The sequence below is a fragment of the Protopterus annectens genome, chromosome 2.part1, assembly GCF_019279795.1.
Source record: "Protopterus annectens isolate FY-2018-M chromosome 2.part1, PAN1.0, whole genome shotgun sequence".
In the NCBI taxonomy this organism is placed as follows: domain Eukaryota; kingdom Metazoa; phylum Chordata; order Ceratodontiformes; family Protopteridae; genus Protopterus; species Protopterus annectens.
The window spans coordinates 152387010-152407114 of NC_056729.1; positions in this window are offsets into that span (position 1 = coordinate 152387010).

Consider the following 20105-nt stretch of genomic DNA (forward strand, 5'->3'; position numbering starts at 1 on the left):
CAGACATATGTGAAGATGGCCTTGTGATTGGCCTTGGTGGATGTGTCCAATATGTACTCATAGTTAGCCTTACAGTACTCCACCTGTGACCTTATATGCATGATCAGACAAAGGCTGACTTGATGCCAAGTTGGTGCGTGCTACTGATTTGCCCTGTATGGCCAATATAGGGACCAAGTCTGTGTTTTGTGTATTGCTGCTGTCCACCACAGGCGTTCAGTCTACCTTGAGAGGGTTGATGTTATCCTGTTGGGTATTGCTGAGGCCATAAAGCTATGTAGGTGCCCACATAGTATTGTGTTGTGGGCCTGGACACAGCTGCTAGTTCCAACATATGGGATGCCCTTCATGTGGGCCTTGCCTATTTCCCTTGCCTGTGCATTGGACATAAAGGAATTGTGGGGGCTACAGCTTCACAGACAGTAGGTGAAAATACCTCACAGGACAGGACATGTGGAGACAGACCAACAACATGGAAGACAAAGCTCCAGATTTTGGTACAGAATGTATGTCATTACTGCTGTTATACACAAGGAGGGTTGCTACATTGACAGGGTTTGTCTGGACATGCATTTACTGGACAACTTGACATCTGACAGTGATATGCCTCTGACATGCCTCTCAACTGGCATGTTGTCCACAGACTGGCTAGATGTTTGCCTATTATGCTTGGTCTGTTCCTTAAACAACATCTGTTTTTGTGGGGTTGGTAGGATAATGTGAGGACTGTAGTCAGTAAGTGTTGTCATCCTTTGGTGTTCCAGACATCATATCCTTTAGGGATGTGATGTTACAACAATACATGAAACAGCAGCGACTGTTTCAGTTTGTAACACCATTATGTGTGATATGTTCCACTTTACAGCCCCCTGTCCCACAAGTATGCCCTGCATTGTCCACATGTCCTGCACTATGAGGTGCAGAGGTATGGTACATCATTAATTACCAACTGCACTCCAGTTATCATGCCAATGACCTGGCAGACTCCTAGCCAAGGTATGCAGTGGTGGCCAGGGTTATGGGTCCACACCCTGGTAATTCTGTGGAAATCTACACATATGATAGTTATGTCTGTTTGGCCATTGTGAACAGACTGCCAAGACTGTGTAGCAGTGTTGTGTGTATATGTTTGTTGGGCTGGGTAGGGAGAATAGCAGCTGTGAGTCCCGTACATCTTTTAGCTATCCGACTCTGCATGCAGCTACAGCTGCTTGTGGTCTATCAGATCCGTATTCTTGTAGGGGTTGACTGTGAAATGTTGTGTAACACCTCAGGATTCCCAGTACACTGTGAATTTGGGCAGTATATGTAGGGGTAATGTATGAGTGGCAAACGGTATGTGGTTGCTCGCACAGTATTATACTGCCGTGTTCAGTTTGCTTACTGGTACATCACTGTGACTGTGGTGCACTTGTTTGGGGGCATGCACTTTCACTCCAGTGTCTGTTTTCCACTAGTGTTACATCCCTGTAGTGCCTGTTATATTTGCTAATGCATGTGTACAGCCCCAGAGCCGGACCTGGGTAGTGTTATGTCAGTCTGATTGTAGTCTGGACATTGCTCGGTAGCTCAGTGTAGTTTCCCTAATGTTGTGTTATGTCCACATATTCATAGGATGTCCAGTTGTGTGGCCAATATATTTGGTCTGGTCCACATAACTGTTATGTATGCATAACACATCAATGGGATGATGTGGGGACTGTGGTCATTAACTAATGAGAAGCAATTGAATCCTGGAATTGTGATATTTAAGTTGATATATGTTAGGACATACACTGTTACTACATGAACATTCTCAGCTTGTCTACTGATGTATTTTGGACATGTCCCTATTTTCAGGCCTTTGTCCCCCCACTTTGTCAAGCTTGATTCACATTCATTGCACTAAGGGGTTCTGAGCATACCTCTCCACTGCCAGATTTTTCACAAAATGTCCAGATGTTTGGACCATACTTTTGTTCAGTTTCACAATTTATTTCTATCTGTCTGGTAAATCACGGTGATGATCTAAGGATTTATGTCAGTAAATAAATGACATGACATTTCAGTTTCCATCATCATATCCTTCAGTAATTGTCCGCTGAAACACACATTGTTGTTGTAACACGTCTTCATTTGTAACAGCAGTTTTTGAAATATGTCCATATATGTGGCCCATCACCCCTTTTACAATCATTGTATAGGTTTCTTGCACTAACAGGTTGAGATGGATGGTTCTGAGATATAACTGCACTACATGTTATATACATAGCGTTGTCGCCTCACAGTAAGACGTTGTCCTGTTTAATTCTCAGCTAAAGCGTCTTCTGTGTGGAGACGTGTGAATGGGCGTAACTTCATTGAAGGTTATGCATCAGAGCTGGCAACTCGGTACGTAAAAATCTACTGCCAATCATTAGCGGACCGGAGTTCTGCTGTGGCGACCCCTAACCGGGAAAAGCCGAAAGAAACAAAAACAACACATATATATATATATATATATATATATATATATATATATATATATATAAAATTGTTTTTCTTTATATTTTATATATATATATATATATATATATATATATATATATATATATATATATATATATATTAATGAAAATTGACCAAACAAACTTGATATACTGCAACTGAGGAATAAGGCAAGGTACGGTATTATTCAAACTGTATTTAATTTGGCGCTTTTCGTCCACCACTTTAGAATGAACTTCATCACATAAAAGACATATTAAAATCTTTCTTTAAATATGCCTCTTAAAAGATCATGTGACTAAAATCTCATTTTAAAGAGACATTATTTGGGAAAAACTCTCTCCATGTAGTTCAAAATACATTCTGAAAATACATTTTTAAGAAAAGTAGTAGTAACTTCCCTAGAAATGTTGAATAAAAAAAAATTATTACAAGATGTTCTAAGATGAATTGAAATGAAATGAAGAATAAAACTTAACTTTTTAGACAGGTAAAACTTAAGCTACCTACTTTCACATCTAACTCCTCTAGTGCACACTGCAGTGTTTAGGATAATTTTTTTTTCATCTTACCTTTAAGCATTCCCTGTGACTAGCACTTGCTCTAAAACCTGCTGGAAAGCACTAGAAAGCCTTAAACTGATACAAGCACTCAACTCTCCTTGTTAATAAGGAGAAATTAATTGTAGGCACTAAACAGCCTATAACTGCAAAGTACATTGCTAAGGTAAGGGAAAACAGCTCTTGTACTTTTCAAAAAAAAAAAAAGCACCAAACCAGACATGTCCAGGGGTCAGCTTCAGGTGATTTCTCCTGTACACCTGGTGAATCTGGGTATACTTGGGAAATGCAGCAATTGTGTCATGTACACAGACAACCCTCTCCTCCTACCACCCAACACTACAACCTGCAAGAGATGCACTCACATAGCCAAACTGGAAGCAAAGCTCTCTCCACCCAAGATTGTGCTAGACAGTCAAGAGGAGAAGGTTAACACCCACACTACTATGCAAGCAACACATAGCCCTTCTAAACCCACATCACCAACACCCTCACATAGCAACACTAAACCCTCATATGCGGAGACCCTTAACAGTAACCTGCTCAAGCAACAAGGACCTCTGAGGCTGAAACGCAAACAAACACCAATCACAACCAAAGTGTCACATAGCTCACAACACCAGTGTGCCACCCAACAACAGCCTCTAAGGCAAGACAACATACCCAGCACTTTAGTCACAGGTGACTCTATAGTCAGCCACACTGATGTCCCACTCACCAGGCTGAACAAGGAGAAAATTACAGTCAGCTGCCTGTCAGGTGCCAGGATCCCCACATAATGCATGCACTCAAGTCACTCCACAACAAGTACAAATATGACTCTGTCATTGTCCATGTTGGAGTGAATGACTTGAGACGTACCTCCCTGGACTACATGAAAGGAGACATGGAAGAGCTCTTGGATCATGTGGCCCAGGCAGGCATGACCCTAGCCCTGAGTAGCATCCTGCCTTTTCCCAGAATAATGCCACAGTATAAGGACAAAATTATTGACTTCAGCAATTGGCTAAGCTTCTGGTGTCATTCAAAGGGGATCCAGTATCTGTCTGCCTAGGATGACATGATCAACAGACCACGATGCTTTACCAGAGATGGTCTGCACCTGTTGCCCTTGGGATTCAGGTTACTGGGCTAAGGCTCTTGCCACTGCTATAGTGTCTTTTTTAGGCAAAGTACAAAGGACAAAGCCACCACCATAACAGGTACAAGCATGTAAAATCTGAAGGTAATGCTACTCAATGCTAGAAGTCTAAACCTCAAAATGCACTCTCTCTAGGCCCCTCCTAAAAATGAAGAACATCGATATCTGTGCAGTAACTGAGACCTGGTTCAAGGCTCCAGATAGCACCCCTGCAATACCAGGCTACAACTCTTATCACACTTTTCAGCCACCAAACCTGGATCAAAACACTAAAGGTGGAGGAGTGTCTATATTCACCAAGGATATTCACACCACCAGGCTAGTTGCCCAACACAATGCAAGTGAAATTCTCCAGGTGCAACTAACACTAGGTAAGACTGCTATCCAAACTGTAGATTGCTACAGATCCCCCACCATGCCCCAAGATTCTCACTACACCTTTCTAAACATACTGGAAAATATTAAGATACAACCAAACACCCTAATACTGGGTGATTTCAACAACCCTGCCATTAACTGGGAAAACTACTCATGTACCAACACTTTTGCCCAACGTTCTTGGAATTCATAAATTCCAATGCCCTGGATCAACTCATCCATAGTACCACCAGTGGGCTCCAATATCCTAGACCTGATCATTACCAACATGGGAAATCAATGCTCCACACCTATGGTTACCCCCTCGTTGGTCAGGTCTGACCATAAGCTAATCAATCTTAACATCCACATCCCTCCCCCACCCCCCAGTAAGGAAACCTCTGTAAAAAACTTCTCCAAAGTCAACTTCATGCTACTCAAGTCAGAAGTGACAAACCTCATGACACCCATGCAGACAGGAACTGAAAGTTTGACTGCTGAATCCTACACTAAGGCATTGTACGAGCACATCCACTCGTGCATGAATCGTGCCATCCCAAATAGAACCAAGATGCTCTCCTCCAAAAAAAGGAAGCCAATCTGGTGGTTCCCTGCCATAAACAAACTTTACAACAAAAGGAAGAAACTGTTGCAGAAAAGAGCAAAATACCAGGATGGCCCAACCCTAGGTTTTAAATTGCTTGTTCAATGACACAGAACTTGAACTTATGGTCAGTGTGATTTGTCACTTGTTTGGCTAGTGCATTTTCCAATCTGTTTTTGCTAATGTTGTACAAATGTTCGCAATCTCTTTGAACAAGCAATTCAAAACCCTAGGGTTGGGCCACTTACATTAGAACTTGAGAAATTAGAACTGTTGTGGCAAGTGCAACTCAACTCATATAGTCGTCCTGGCTTGAATGATATCTGTTCTATTGCATGTTTATTGAAGTTTAAACATTTGATGAGATAGAACATGGCAGTATAAAGTCCATTAAGTTTATTGTTTTATTCATCTTAGAACATCTTGTAATTATCTTTTTTTTATTCATCATTTCTAGAGAAGTTGCTACTACTTTTCTTAAAAATGTATTTTCAGAATGTATTTTGAACTACATGGAGAGAGTTTTTCCAAGTAATGTCTCTTTATAACGAAATTTTAGTCACATGATCTTTTAGGAGGAGTATTTAAAGAAAGATTTTGATATGACTTTTACTTGATGAAGTTCATTCTAAAGTGGTGGACGAAAAGCGCTTTATTAAATACAGTTTGAATAATACCGCATCTTGCTTTATTCCTCAGTTGTAGTATATGTATATCTATATTATGACTCTGCGTTTTCATATATATGTTTCATCAAACATATATATATATATATATATATATATATATATGTGTGTATACATATATATATATATATATATATATATATATATATATGTGTGTGTGTGTGTGTGTGTGCATGTGTGTGTGTGTTTGTGTGTGTTTGTGTATGTCTATATACAATACACGAAAAGTTCCACAAAGCTTTCTCCCTAATGTTGTATGCCTCTGTTGATATGTTTATAAAAGCAACATTAACTCCTACAGTTCAGCTAGTGTAGTGGTACATTCCTCTGACTATAGTGTTCATGGTCATGGGTTTAACACTCAGAACTAATATTAAATGACCTTGTTCGTTAAAGCACAGCTAATTCTTACAGCAGAGATGGTGCAGTGATTATAAAAAAAAGGAAGCCAATCTGGTGGTTCCCTGCCATAAACAAACTTTACAACAAAAGGAAGAAACTGTTGCAGAAAAGAGCAAAATACCAGGATGGAAAAAACTCCCTTACCAGCCTCAGTAAGAAGCTGAGATCCCTTATAAACTCCTCCAAAGCTAGTTACGAAAATAAAATTGCCAAAGATTCCAAAGACAACCACAAGGCATTCTATAGCTATGTCAAGAATCTAAATGGCAATGCTCAGATCTGCTCTGAGCTACAACAGAATGGCATTAAATATACTGATCCCAAGGACATTGCCAATATCTTGGCAGATCGATTCAGTGCCAACTTCACCCCCCTTTCACCCCCTAAAGGGCCTATCTCAATAACGAAATATTGCCAAATTTCAGTAATAATGGCTACACAGGTAAAAACTGCACTCTCCAAAGCTAAGAATACAGCATCCATGGGACCGGACGACATCCTGGGCTGTGTACTACATGAACTGGCACCTCACCTAAGTGTCATGTTTAATCATAGCCTCACCTCAGGCTTTGTGCCCACTGAGTGGCGCACAGCTACAGTTATCTCACTCCACAAGGGGGAATCCACCTTGGATCCTGGGACCTACTGCTCCATCAGTCTGACAAGCCTGATCTGCAAGGTCATGGAATGTATTATAGTCTTCTTTCGGCTTTTTCCCGGTTAGGGGTCACCACAGCAGATCACCTGTTTGCTCATGATTGGCAGTGATGTTTTTATGGTGTCGAGTTGCCAGCCTGGTGCCCAACCTTCCACAGAAGGCACTCACACACACTCACACCTAGGGCCATTTTAGAGTGTCCAATCCACCTACAGCATGTCTTTGGGATGTGGGAGGAAACCTGAGCACCTGGAAGAAACCCACGCGACCACAGGGAGGACATGCAGACTCCGCACAGAAAGCACCCCAGCCAAGGATCGAACTGGAGAACCTCTTCCTGTGAGGCGGCAATGCTAACCGCTGCACCACCGTGGCCACCCCATGGAATGTATTATCATGGAACTTATAAAAAAAGACATTGGCAATCTTCAAACATTGGACCCCATAGGGTTTGTGAAGGGTCGATCTTGTCTCCTGAACCTGATTGACTTCTTTGAATCAGTCTCCAGAGCTGTGGATGAGGGTAAGGCTGTCCACACAGCCTATCTGGACCTCGCCAAGGCTTTCAACACTATCCCTGGAATCATAGATAAACTTACTAAGCTGGGCATTAATCCCTACATCACTCGATGGGTTGCCAACTGGCTTACTGACAGAACCCACACTGTAAAAGTAGCTGACTCCAAATCCAGCTCCAGACAAGTGACAAGTGACAAGTGGAGTACCTCAGGGTTCAGTCCTGGGTCCACTCTTGTTTGGCATCTACTTCTATGAAGTACAGGCCAACACAGATGACTGCAAACTGGGAGTCATTATTGAATCCCCAAATGATGTGGATATTCTACAAAAGGGCCTTACAGAAACAGATGCTTGGTGCCAGAGCCATGGGCTCAAGCTCAATGCCAAGAAATGTATAGTTATCCCCTTTGGGAAAAAACATGTACTCATGAATTACCACATAGGTGACAGCACACTAAACACCGAAAGTGTCATAAGAGACTTAGTGACACAGGTGGACAGTGGTCTCACCTTCGATAACCACATCGCCACAACAGTCAGGAAATCCTTCTATGTGGCACACCTCGTCACTAAGGGCTTTTCATCCAGAAAAAAGGAGGTCATTGTCCCACTGTACTCATCCCTCATTAGACCCATTATAGAATACAACACCCTGTTTGGTATGTACCTCTTAAGACTTCTGCAACAACTAGAAAGGCAGCAGAAATACCTCACTAAAAGAATCACAGGCCTAAAGCAGATGCCCTATGCTGACCATCTAAAAAAAAACTCCAGCTATACTCTGTCGCATATTGTCTCCTCAGATGCGATCTCTGCTTAACATACAAGGCCATGTCAAACCCAGAGCTGTTGGACATGCCACACTTAAAGAAATCCCAATCCCTCAGAGCCACACACTCCAGGGATCTAAACCTTGTTATCACAAGGAACAAAACATGCTGGAGGGATAGCTTCCTGACCCAGAGACTCCCCAGACTCTGGAATAGACTGCCCATACATGTCAAGCAGAGTGCCTCTTTGGCCCTCTTCAAAATGAAACTTGACGATTGGATGGAAGATAGGAAATTCACCCCGGGGATCATGTTAGTCGCCCTGCTAGACAGGGGTCCAGGAAAGTAAATATTGTGGGAAGAAATAGCCAGGGAATTGTTATGGCTAGGCTTGTATAGGCCCTAGGGCCGATAGCCTAGTACCAACCTATGAACCTATGAACCTATGAATAAAACAGTAAACTTAATGGACTTTATACTGCCATGTTCTATCTCATCAAATTTTTCAACTTCAATAAACATGCAATAGAACACATATCATTCAAGTCAGGATGACTATATGAGTTGAGTCGCGCTTGCCACAACAGTTCTAATTTCTCAAGTTCCAATGTAAGTGGCCCAACCCTAGGTTTTAAATTGCTTGTTCAATGACACAGAACTTGAACTTATGGTCAGTGTGATTTGTCACTTGTTTGGCTAGTGCATTTTCCAATCTGTTTTTGCTAATGTTGTACAAATGTTCGCAATCTCTTTGAACAAGCAATTCAAAACCCTAGGGTTGGGCCACTTAAATTAGAACTTGAGAAATTAGAACTGTTGTGGCAAGTGCGACTCAACTCATATAGTCATCCTGGCTTGAATGATATCTGTTCTATTGCATGTTTATTGAAGTTTAAACATTTGATGAGATAGAACATGGCAGTATAAAGTCCATTAAGTTTATTGTTTTATTCATCTTAGAACATCTTGTAATTATCTTTTTTTTATTCATCATTTCTAGAGAAGTTGCTACTACTTTTCTTAAAAATGTATTTTCAGAATGTATTTTGAACTACATGGAGAGAGTTTTTCCAAGTAATGTCTCTTTATAACGAAATTTTAGTCACATGATCTTTTAGGAGGAGTATTTAAAGAAAGATTTTGATATGACTTTTACTTGATGAAGTTCATTCTAAAGTGGTGGACGAAAAGCGCTTAATTAAATACAGTTATAATACCGCATCTTGCTTTATTCCTCAGTTGTAGTATATGTATATCTATATTATGACTCTGCGTTTTCATATATATGTTTCATCAAACATATATATATATATATATATATATATATATATGTGTGTATACATATATATATATATATATATATATATATATATATATGTGTGTGTGTGTGTGTGTGTGTGTGTGCATGTGTGTGTGTGTGTTTGTGTATGTCTATATACAATACACGAAAAGTTCCACAAAGCTTTCTCCCTAATGTTGTATGCCTCTGTTGATATGTTTATAAAAGCAACATTAACTCCTACAGTTCAGCTAGTGTAGTGGTACATTCCTCTGACTATAGTGTTCATGGTCATGGGTTTAACACTCAGAACTAATATTAAATGACCTTGTTCGTTAAAGCACAGCTAATTCTTACAGCAGAGATGGTGCAGTGATTATAAAGGGCAGCATCCTGGGTTTGAAACTTGGCAGAGCCGACTCATTTGTTGCTGGGCAGAACAAGGTTTGATGGATACAGACTGATTAAGGCACATTTATGCATATTATACTTATAATGTTATAATTAAGCAATAACCCACGGACAGATTTGGGTAATGCTGGATTTACCCACAGTTGGTGTGGTTTGGTCACGAGGGTGTAGCTAGAGTGACCAAACAATGCTAACTGTGGGTAAATCCAGCATTGCCCACACCCAGCCATGGGTTATTGCTATTTATTATACAATAACATTATTTAAGAAAAACAATACTTACCTTTCTTATATGATGTCATTGTATCATGCCTCTGTGCTGCCCTTCCACGGTTTTCCGGTATCCTGAGGCATTTCTGATGTACTGCGAATGCATAAGGGACATGTTCCCACACTTACGCAGTACATCAGTGCTGTACAGAGGTAGCAATGGAGATAGTGAGATCTCCATTGCTTTTTTTAACATATCTCAGTATGTTATATGAGTTGAAGAACTCGTATAACATAGTGAGATATATTAAAAAAGCAACAGAGATCTTCCTTTCTCTGTTGAAAGAAAGATCTGTATTGCATTTTTTATATCTTGCTATGTTATATGAGTTTTTCAACTCGAAACACATAGTGAGATATGTTAAAAAAAGCAACGGAGATCTTCATTTCTCTATTGCTATCTCTCCAGACAAAAAAAAACAAAAAAAAAACAGTAGATATGCAAATGGAAAAAGTCCAGGCAACCGAACCTTTTTCCATTAGTATACTCTCGGATTTACAACAGACACTCTGTTTGGGCTGGCCAATTAGCGTACTCATTTTTGTATGTTAATGGCCAGTCATTGCATAATATAAAATAAATATTTACATTCACATTATAATTTTATGTTTACCTTCCATGACATGACCCTGTGTGCTTTCATTACATTATATTCTTGTGTGACTATACTGTATGAGGCACATGTTTTTATGTGGGGGTTTCATATCTTTTCTACACTGACATCTCACTTTTGGAACTGCTACACTACCCTGGTTGAAAAAAATAGTTGCTACATAATTTAAGTTAAATTATTTTAACACTACTTTCACATAAGAAAATAAGCTATCTTTTTTGGGACTTGAACACCTACATGTAAAGCTGCAACTCTAACCACTACACTACCATGGTTTAAAAGCTTTGTCTGTCTATTTTCATTTAGCTCCTATAGGATGTTTAAGATGTAATGTACATACCCACTTAGCTACACTTAAACATTCCTTAGGGCGTTAAAAAATTTGATATATTATTATTATTTTTTAGGTAATATGGATGTGTATTGTGGTGTTCTGACAACTACTTGGGACTGCATGTGTGACATAATGGCAATGGCTGGCCTTTCAGGATTCTGTGAGTTTCATGCTGATGCATGACATGTTCTCTATGGACTTTCTTGTTTTTGTGGGGCTGTGCTTGTGCTTATTTACATTTGGGGGATTTATACCCTGTTATGTCTGCATACCTCTCAACCTATTAGAACAAGAAATCTGGACATAGCCATAAATAAAAGTGGGATAAAGACCCAAAAATAGGGACAATTTTTTAAATATTGCTTTTGCCAACTTAGAAAGTTGATAGAATAACAGGCTTTGCATTGGCATGAATTTTTTGGAGGGTATAATGTCTGATACTTAAATGTCTCTCATTATTTTCCAACTTCAGTCTTTAATGATTTTCCACTAATTTGCCCAAAAACCATAATTTTATGGAAAGTGGACCAAAAATATGAGGCAAAAATCTGGACATTCTGTGAAAATCTGTATGGTTGAGAGGTATGTATGTGTGCATGTGCACACATTTTCTACTTCTGCAGGATGCAGAAGTGTCATATGGTGCTTTAACAATACAGGGTGTGTGTCACAGAAGCTGTGACACCCCCCGTTATTGCTTTCCTCTGGCCATTTTTATTTCAGTGTCTGTGGACAATGAAATGATCTATTTTACATTCAGTGTCCGCAGACACTGAGATACTGCATAATATTAGAGCTAAGCTCTAATATTATGCCAGTATGACTTAGAAAGTACCTTACAGCACTTTCTGAGTGCAGGGGGGAGTGTTTAGTGTCCGTGCACAACTCGGACATGCCCCATGCACTCATACATGGATTCATAAATATGCAAGGCACGCTGTTGCTCAACATGGACATGGAACACTCCGTGCAAGAGTAGCTTATTCTTGCACAGAGTGTTCCTGAACCCCAGGGTATATGTACTATGTCACTGTATTACTATTGCTATATTACTTACTGTATTAAACACTATTAACAGTAAATGTGCATGCTACCAAAGCAAAACAAGGACTAAAAAAGTTGCATTGTTGCATACAGCAGAACAGAAACGATTGGCAGAAATCATTGGCACTTGAAATTCAGTTCCACAGCAAATGCACAAGCACATCTGCAGACTTTGTATTACAAGCAAAATAAGCAGTTCAACTGCAAAAGCATTTTTAAATACTCAAAGGAAATGCCAACAGCAAATATCAACTATAAATAAGCAAAAATGTATACTTCTTAGAAAACAGTCTCCTTTAGTACAACTGGTTAAGTCATTTCTCCTTCACTGCTTTAACCAAGACTTTGTCAGAATAAGAATAAAAAAGAACAAAATAAAAAAAATATACAGTATATGTTGTTGTTGTGTCGCAGAACTCCGTATGCCCATTCACGCATGTCTCCACACAGAAGACGCTCTAGCTGAGAATCGAACAGGACAACAAATACAGTATATGATTATATAAAATCATGTGGTACAGATGATCAATATTACATGAAGAAACATTTAAAAAGGTGAAAGAATTATGTATTCCTGCTGATCTGCTTAAATACTAAATGCTGCACACAGTTAATCTAAACTGCTGAACAAATTATTGTAACTGAGCATTTGGCTCTCTATCAGTTTATCCAAAGTCACATATGTTCTTTTAAGCATGAAAGATATATTATTTGTCTGTAGACTTGTGCTGTTCCTTCCACACACCTGGTTATTCATCAAATTGCTGCACGCCTGCTCCTCTAGGCAGTGAGAACTACTGTCTTCAGGTTTCCTGTCCTTCGTCTCCCACAGCCTTCTCAGTTTGCCTGATCAACCTCCAAATCTCCTGTATGAGATGAAATGGAAAACAAAGATCTTTCTGAAGCTCTCCTCTTCTGTTGGGCTAGTCTTCTTTTCTCCTTCTTCTCACGAGACCAAACCATGATCTGACTACTTCCTCTTTTTCCTGTCCATGACAGACCTTACTTTTCAATCATTCCAGATTTGATGGTTTTGTCTCCACAGCAAGACACATGAGCAGATGTGAACAGCTGAATGTATGGCATGCAGGACTTTAGTAAGTAAAATAACATTGCAGTTTATATCAAGACAAGCACTGCAATCCTCTGATGATGCTTTGCAGGAGATTAGTTTAAAATTTGCAAACTTTTGCAAATCTGCATATGTTGTTGGCCACAGGAGATAAGTGTAATGATAGATGTCCTTGCATTCACTCATATGGAATTCCCTGCCATGGAAGCCTGACGTCCAGCCAGTCTATCAAAGACCTACTGCTTTAAAGGTACGCTGAATGTCACTCAAATGCTCTTTGTGTAGCATAGGGCATAAAGGTGACATTCAGGCCTACAATAATCAGAACTTCTTTGCTGCCAGACCAAACGTATTTTTTCACCATTGGCCTGTTTGCATGCATCCATTTTCAGGCAGTTGAATGCATTTTTGTTCTCCGGTGACTACCTACTCCTGTTTGCTGACTTCTTTGCAGTTGCAGATGTGTCCTATTGGGATTTCTTGTTTTTTCTTGTCTTGTTTTGTGCTCCTTGGGGGTAGTGCCATCCAGGAAGTGTGAATGCCAGTGTGGGAGACAGATTCCCCATAAAGACCACCACAATAAGAGTCTTTTTTTATCTAGGAGCGTGTCATGACCATACGTCTTGTTCAATTTGTCAGGCGTTTTTCTTAAAAACCCTTCACAGTTGACTTTTTCCCTTTCCTTGTATCTTGAGAACCAGCATCTTAAGTTTCTCACTAAAGATGCAATAGAAGGAATCTCCTGTCCAGAGGGTCAGCCGTTAGGGAAGAAGAAGGTACGACCGGAATCTTCCGCTGTCCAGCCTCTGCCAGATGTTTCTCTTGAGGTCATTATAAACCTGGAGGCTTGCCCAGCTGTGTTGTCAGATTTCTCTGCCACGCCTGTGTTGGAGGCCAGTAAGGATCCGGCTGGCAGTGCATCTGAAGAAGTTTTGCAGGCATCTGTCTCAGACGATCAGGGTGAACCACTGTTGATTTTTTTCAGAGGAGCCTAGGGGAGTTCCTCCATTTTTAGTTGAGGAAGAAGTTCCTACTATGGTTCTTGACTGTCATCCTTGGTCTGAGCCTTCTCAGTTTTTTGGCAGGGGCATTCCCTTAAAAAAAACATGTTTCATCTGCTCCTAGGGATCCTCAAAGTGACTGTCAGGCCCTTACTCAGGGGCTATTTACTGCTTTAATGTCCTTAAAGCCTCCTTAAGGGGTTTTCATTCCTGCTACTCCTTGGTCCTATACTCTCCTTAAAATGCCTAGAGAAGAGGATTCTTCTGTGGATGAGTCAGATTCTGATGACAAATTCCTGATTTATTCTACTCAGTTTCCTTCTCCTTTGGACTATGGGTCAGTGGAGGAGGAATCTATTAGTCCTGATGTTCCTTTTAAGGAAATTTTCTTTGGGGACACACTTTGTAGGATGATGGATTTTTTAAGTGGGATTGTGCTCAGGTCTCTGATATCCTTAAGAGGTACTTTGAGTTTCTACAGTTGGAATTTTCTAAGCCCGTGGCTATTCCTCCTGTTTTGGCTGCTTTGCTGGATGCTTTTTCCAATGCCTGTAATGCACCTGATTCTCTGCCCCCTGCTTCCAAGAAACCTGACAGCTTTTATAGGGTGCCTAAGGATTGTTATTTTTTATATAAATGGCCTGTTGCTGACCCCTCTGTAGTGTCTGTAGCCTCTGATAAGCCATCTCAATTGATTCCTTTCAACCCAGTTATTGCCTTCTGACAAGGACAGCAGAGGCATGGAAAGGCTGGGTAAGAAGGTTTACCCTTCTGCTACCCTAGGTTTTAGGGCTATTAATTGTCAGACCCATATGTCTAGGTATGTGTTGGGTCTTCATTCTCAGGCTTGTCAAATATTTCTGATTTTTCAGACTCTGAGGGTAACCCTTCTGTTCTTTCCTTGCTAGGGTCTTCCTCTCTAGTCATTCATCATTCTATTAAATGCAGTTATGATGCGACAGACACCTCTTCTAGGGCTGCTGTGTTTGGTCCAGTGATGAGGAGGTATTCTTGGCTTAAGCTTCAACCTTTACCTGATGATATTAAAGCTAAGTTGATGGATGCTCCTCTGGATTCTAAGCTTATTGTTTGAGGAAGCTGCTGCTGGTTTGTTTTAAGTCCCTTCAGGATAAGGGTAAGGCCTTACAGCAGCTTAAACACGTGTTTATTTCTCCTGTGCCTAAATTTCAAAGAAACTACCCCGCTAAGCCTACCTTTGTTCGTATACAATCCTGCCCTTCTACTAAAGGTAAGAAGAGTGGCAAACGGGCTCCTCCTGCTAAGGATCCTCAGTTTTCAGTGACTCAGAAGCTTTCCTTTCCAGACAAACCAGGTACTGTATGACTATTTGTCCCTTCCCAGCCACATTCCTCTTTCACTTCACCTTTCTCTTTCTTTTCCTGTTTGGCTTCAGATCACTCAGAATTCTTGGGATCTGTTAATTATTCATCAGGGGTACTTCATGGTATGGAAATCCCATCCTCCTTCTATGGGCATTCCTCAGCCTCCATAAGAACAACTTCTCTTTTTCCCAGAGGATCTTCAATATCTCTTGACTCAAGGTACTATTCAAGAGGTGCCTATGTCCCAAATGGGGAAAGTATTCTACACCAGACTCTTTCTAGTGCCCAGGAAAGAGGGGACTTGGAGACCTATTCTAGACTTCTCTCATCTAAACACTTTTCTAAAAGTGCCTTCCTTTCAGATGTTCCTCTCTTGCTCCCTCAGGCCTATACGGTGTCTCTGGATCTCAAGGATGCTTATCTTCATATTTTGATCCATCCTGTTTTCAGGAAGTTTTTGCATTTCACTGTTACTTGCTGGCATTTTCAGTCTCTGCTTTGCCCTTTGGCCTTTCTACTGCCCCAAGGGTGTTCACCAAATGTCTTGCTCGTGTGATTGCTTTTTGCAGGCTTGAAGGGCTCCAGATATCTCCTTACTTGGATGACCTGTTGATTCAGGCATCCTTTCCTGAGACCCTTTTGCAAAATCTTCATTTTGCCATTTCCCTTCTTCAGAGTCAGGGGTTTACTATAAATTTCAAAACGTCTTCTCTAACTCCTCAGGATCATGTTTTTCTGGGTTGCAGGATTCAGATGGTGCCAATGCTGGCTTCCCTGCCTCCTCCAAAGGCATTAACTCTCATTTCTTTCTTTCACATTCTTCTTCCTCTGGCTTCCATTACTACCAGGGAGACTCTGAGAGCTCTGGGATTCATGGCATCCACCATTCCGATGCTCTGTCTGACCAAACTTCACATGAGAAAGTTTCAGTGGTTTCTGAAGTAAGCATGGCTTCAACAATGACATCCTATAGGCTTTGTAGTTCCTCTTCTTTCTTGTCTCACTTTACTGGTGGATTCAGCAGTCGTCTCTGAATCCAGGGATCCTTTTTCATCCCCCTCTTCCCTCTCAGGAATTATTCACAAACACTTCAGACATGGGATGGGGGTGATATTTGGCTCCCTAAAAGTTCAGAGGGTATGATTGCCTTGTCAGCAGATGGAGCACATTAGTGTCAAAGAGGTGAGAGCTCTTATGCTGGCTCTTCAGGCCTTTCATCCTTTTTTCTCTCCAGGGCCTCTCAAGGTGTTCACAGATAATACCACAGTGTGATGTGGTATACCAACAAACAGTGAGGAACGAGATCTTATCTTCTTTGCTGCTTGGCACTTCTGGTATGGAATCTTGCTGTCAAATATCAAGTGACTTTTCAAGTAGTTTATATCCCTTCTGGTCAGAACACTGTGGCAGACACTCTTTGCTCGTCCTTAACTCAGTCCCATAAATGGATGCTTCACAAGGATATGTTTCTGGATATTATCCACCAGTAGGGTACTCCTCAAGTGGATATTTTTGCCTCCCCTCTGAATAGACAGCTTCCTCTGTTTTGTGCCAGAGTCCCAGTCCTCTGGCATGGGAGGTGGACGCCCTCTCATTTTCTTGGATGGGGGTGTTTCTTTATGCATTACCTCCTCTTCCTCTCATTCCAGAAGTCCTGTTCAAAATTTAACAGGATGCTCCCAAAATCTTGTTGGTGACTCTCTTTTGGTTGTGACAGCACTGGTCCCTTCTATTTCTGCATTTAGCCAGGGGCAATCATTACAAGTGACCTCACAGGGTTGATCTACTCACACAAGGCAAGGGATTGCTCATCCATCCCCACCTGCCCACGCTTCAACTGACACTGTGGGTGATAGGATTTTGGTTTCTCATAGACACCTTTTTTCTGAGGATGTGCTGCAAGTCCTGCAGGAGGCCAGGAAACCTATGACTAGAAAATCATGCTTATCCAAATGGATGAGGTTTTCTATTTGGTATCTCTCTCATAACCCGGACCCACTTACTGTGGATGCTCCTTTAGTTTTCTCTTATTTGTGTGAGTTGCTCAATGCTGATTAGGCTATTCTTCTATTAAGGCCCACTTATCAGTTGTCTGCTCGTCTGTATTTTTCTCCTCCGTTAGCTTCTAGATTTGAAGTAAAACAATTTTTTAAAGGTGTCCTTAATATTTGACCTCCCAGGAAGCCTATTCCTCCTCCTCCCTGGGATCTTAATTTTGTTTTTGAGAAGTTGACTCAGGCTCCTTTTAAGCCTGCTGCTTCAGCTTCCTTGTAACATTGTTCCTGGAAGACTGTTCTTTTGTTAGCTCTTCTGCCAGACAGGTGTCTGAGTTGCAGGCCCTTATGGCTTGTCCTCCTTTTTTGATCTTTCATGAGGATGGAGCGTCCTTGTGCAGTAACCCATGTTTTATGCCTAAGGTGGTTAATGAACTATCACTTAATCAGTCTGTTAATCTGCCTACTTTTTTACCCTCTCCGCAATCTGGCAGTGAGAGGGTGCTGCATACTTTGGATGTGCATAGGCAACTCAGGGTTTATTTGGATAAAACTAAAGGTATTAAACATTCTGATCAGCTATTTGTTTCTTTTCATCCTAGATCTTTGGGACTTGCTGTATCCAAGCAGACTATTTCTTCTTGGATTTCTGTCTATTTCCTTTTGTTACACCTTTTATGACAACAGCCTTCCTTTTTCAGTTAAGGCTAACTCTACTAGAGCTGTGGTTTCTTCTGGTGCTTTTTTCAATGGCTTAGATACTAATTCTATTCTTGAAGCAGCTACCTGGCCTTCTGTGCATACCTTTACCAAAGACTACAAGTTGTATGGTATCTCTAGATCTAGGGCTAGTTTTGGTAGTGCCATTCTTCGTGATTTTTTAGGGGTCTCTTCTGCTCCTTCCTCCTCCCAAGTTTCCTCTTGATCTTTGGCAATCTTCCATATGTTAAGAATACTGCAGCAGTGAATGTAAGGTCATAGTAAATATGTGTAAAATGTGACCATAACAGCAGATGTCCTTGCCTTCACTGCTGCCGCATTTGCTCTCTCTCTCTCTCCATCACCCTAGTCCTTTGCCTTCCTGGATGTAAAGATTACCTCTTGGATTCCTTGGACTGGTGTTCCTAGTGGGGCAATCAGTTCTGATTATTGTAGGCCTGAACATTGCCTTTATGCCCTATGCTATGCAAGGAATGTCTGATTGATGTTCGGTGTACCTTTAAAGCAAAAAACAGTCTTTAGTAGACTGGCCGGACACTTAGCTTCCACAGCAGGGAATCCCATATGTTAAAAATACTGCAGCAGTGAAGGCAAGGACATCTACCGTTACGGTAGGATTTTACGCAGCTGTACTTTCCACCCGGTTTCCAGGATGCAACAGACTTTGTAATGTAATGCAAAACTTCCAGTGCATCTGTTCGATTAACGCTATTACTAGAAAACCTTAAAAATGGTGTTCTGGAGTTTAGTCATTATAAGCAGATATGAAATTTTTTGGGGTAAGTGTCACCCTTAACTCACTTACTGGAACTCTCTCGCTCTTAAAGAGACATAAAACAATATCCTATAAAGACAATGACAATAAGGTGAGAAGAAAGGATTTATATCAAAAATAAGGCAAGCAGGGATACAAAAACATGAAATGAAGGAGGAAGAAGGTTTACATGCGAACTACTACTGCTGCCAGGGCTATGACAACTGAGGGAGGGGATTCTTACCAGTTACTATTGCTGGGGGCATTGCAGCTGGAATAGTGTAGGGTGGGGGGTTACTCAACAAGATGACAAATGAATGGGTTAAAATAGGGAAGGAGGGTGTTAAATGAAAGACTGCCGAATGGAGACATGGCAGTGATAGAGGTTGGAGGGATTTTTTAAATAATTTTGATAATAACAAAAGTATAACTATAGGGGAAAAATTTATATGAGGTATATTTCTTGATAAAGCAGAGATTGGGAGCAAGATAACAGAAAGGTAGAGAGGTATTTTGTTAACATAGCAATAATTAAGGAAATAAGACATTGGCAAGGGGGGGGGTTCTTTGTGAAATAATGTCTGCTGGACATAACAATAAGGAAGGATGTGAGAGGATATTATTATGGAAAATACAGTGATTAGGGTCATGACAACAAAAAAAGATGGCAGGAGTGGCCTAAGCAGATGGAGAAGGGTATACGTGCAACTTAATCAATAGCACTCCTATGGATCTTGCTGTCCTGAATGTGTAGAGCAAGTCTGAAATATGCCACAGTGCAAAAATGATAATTTATTCATGGGGCAATATGATAGCTGTTACTTGTAGGAAATGGGCAATGTAGAAGTACCATGTATAATGCAAAAAAACAAACAAACAAAAAAACCATTCTTCCTGAAGGCCAGAGGGTCATGCTTCAATATTAATTTAAAAAAGGAAGAGGGTGCCTTTACTGTAATATTTACATACAATTCATAATCAGGGGGCTATGTGGTCTGAAGAGACTTCAGACACAACCTCTGCCCAAAGCAAGACATACATATTGGATAAAAGAAAATAACTATTGAAGAAAATCATGATTTATTAATGAAGATCTTATCTGAAAC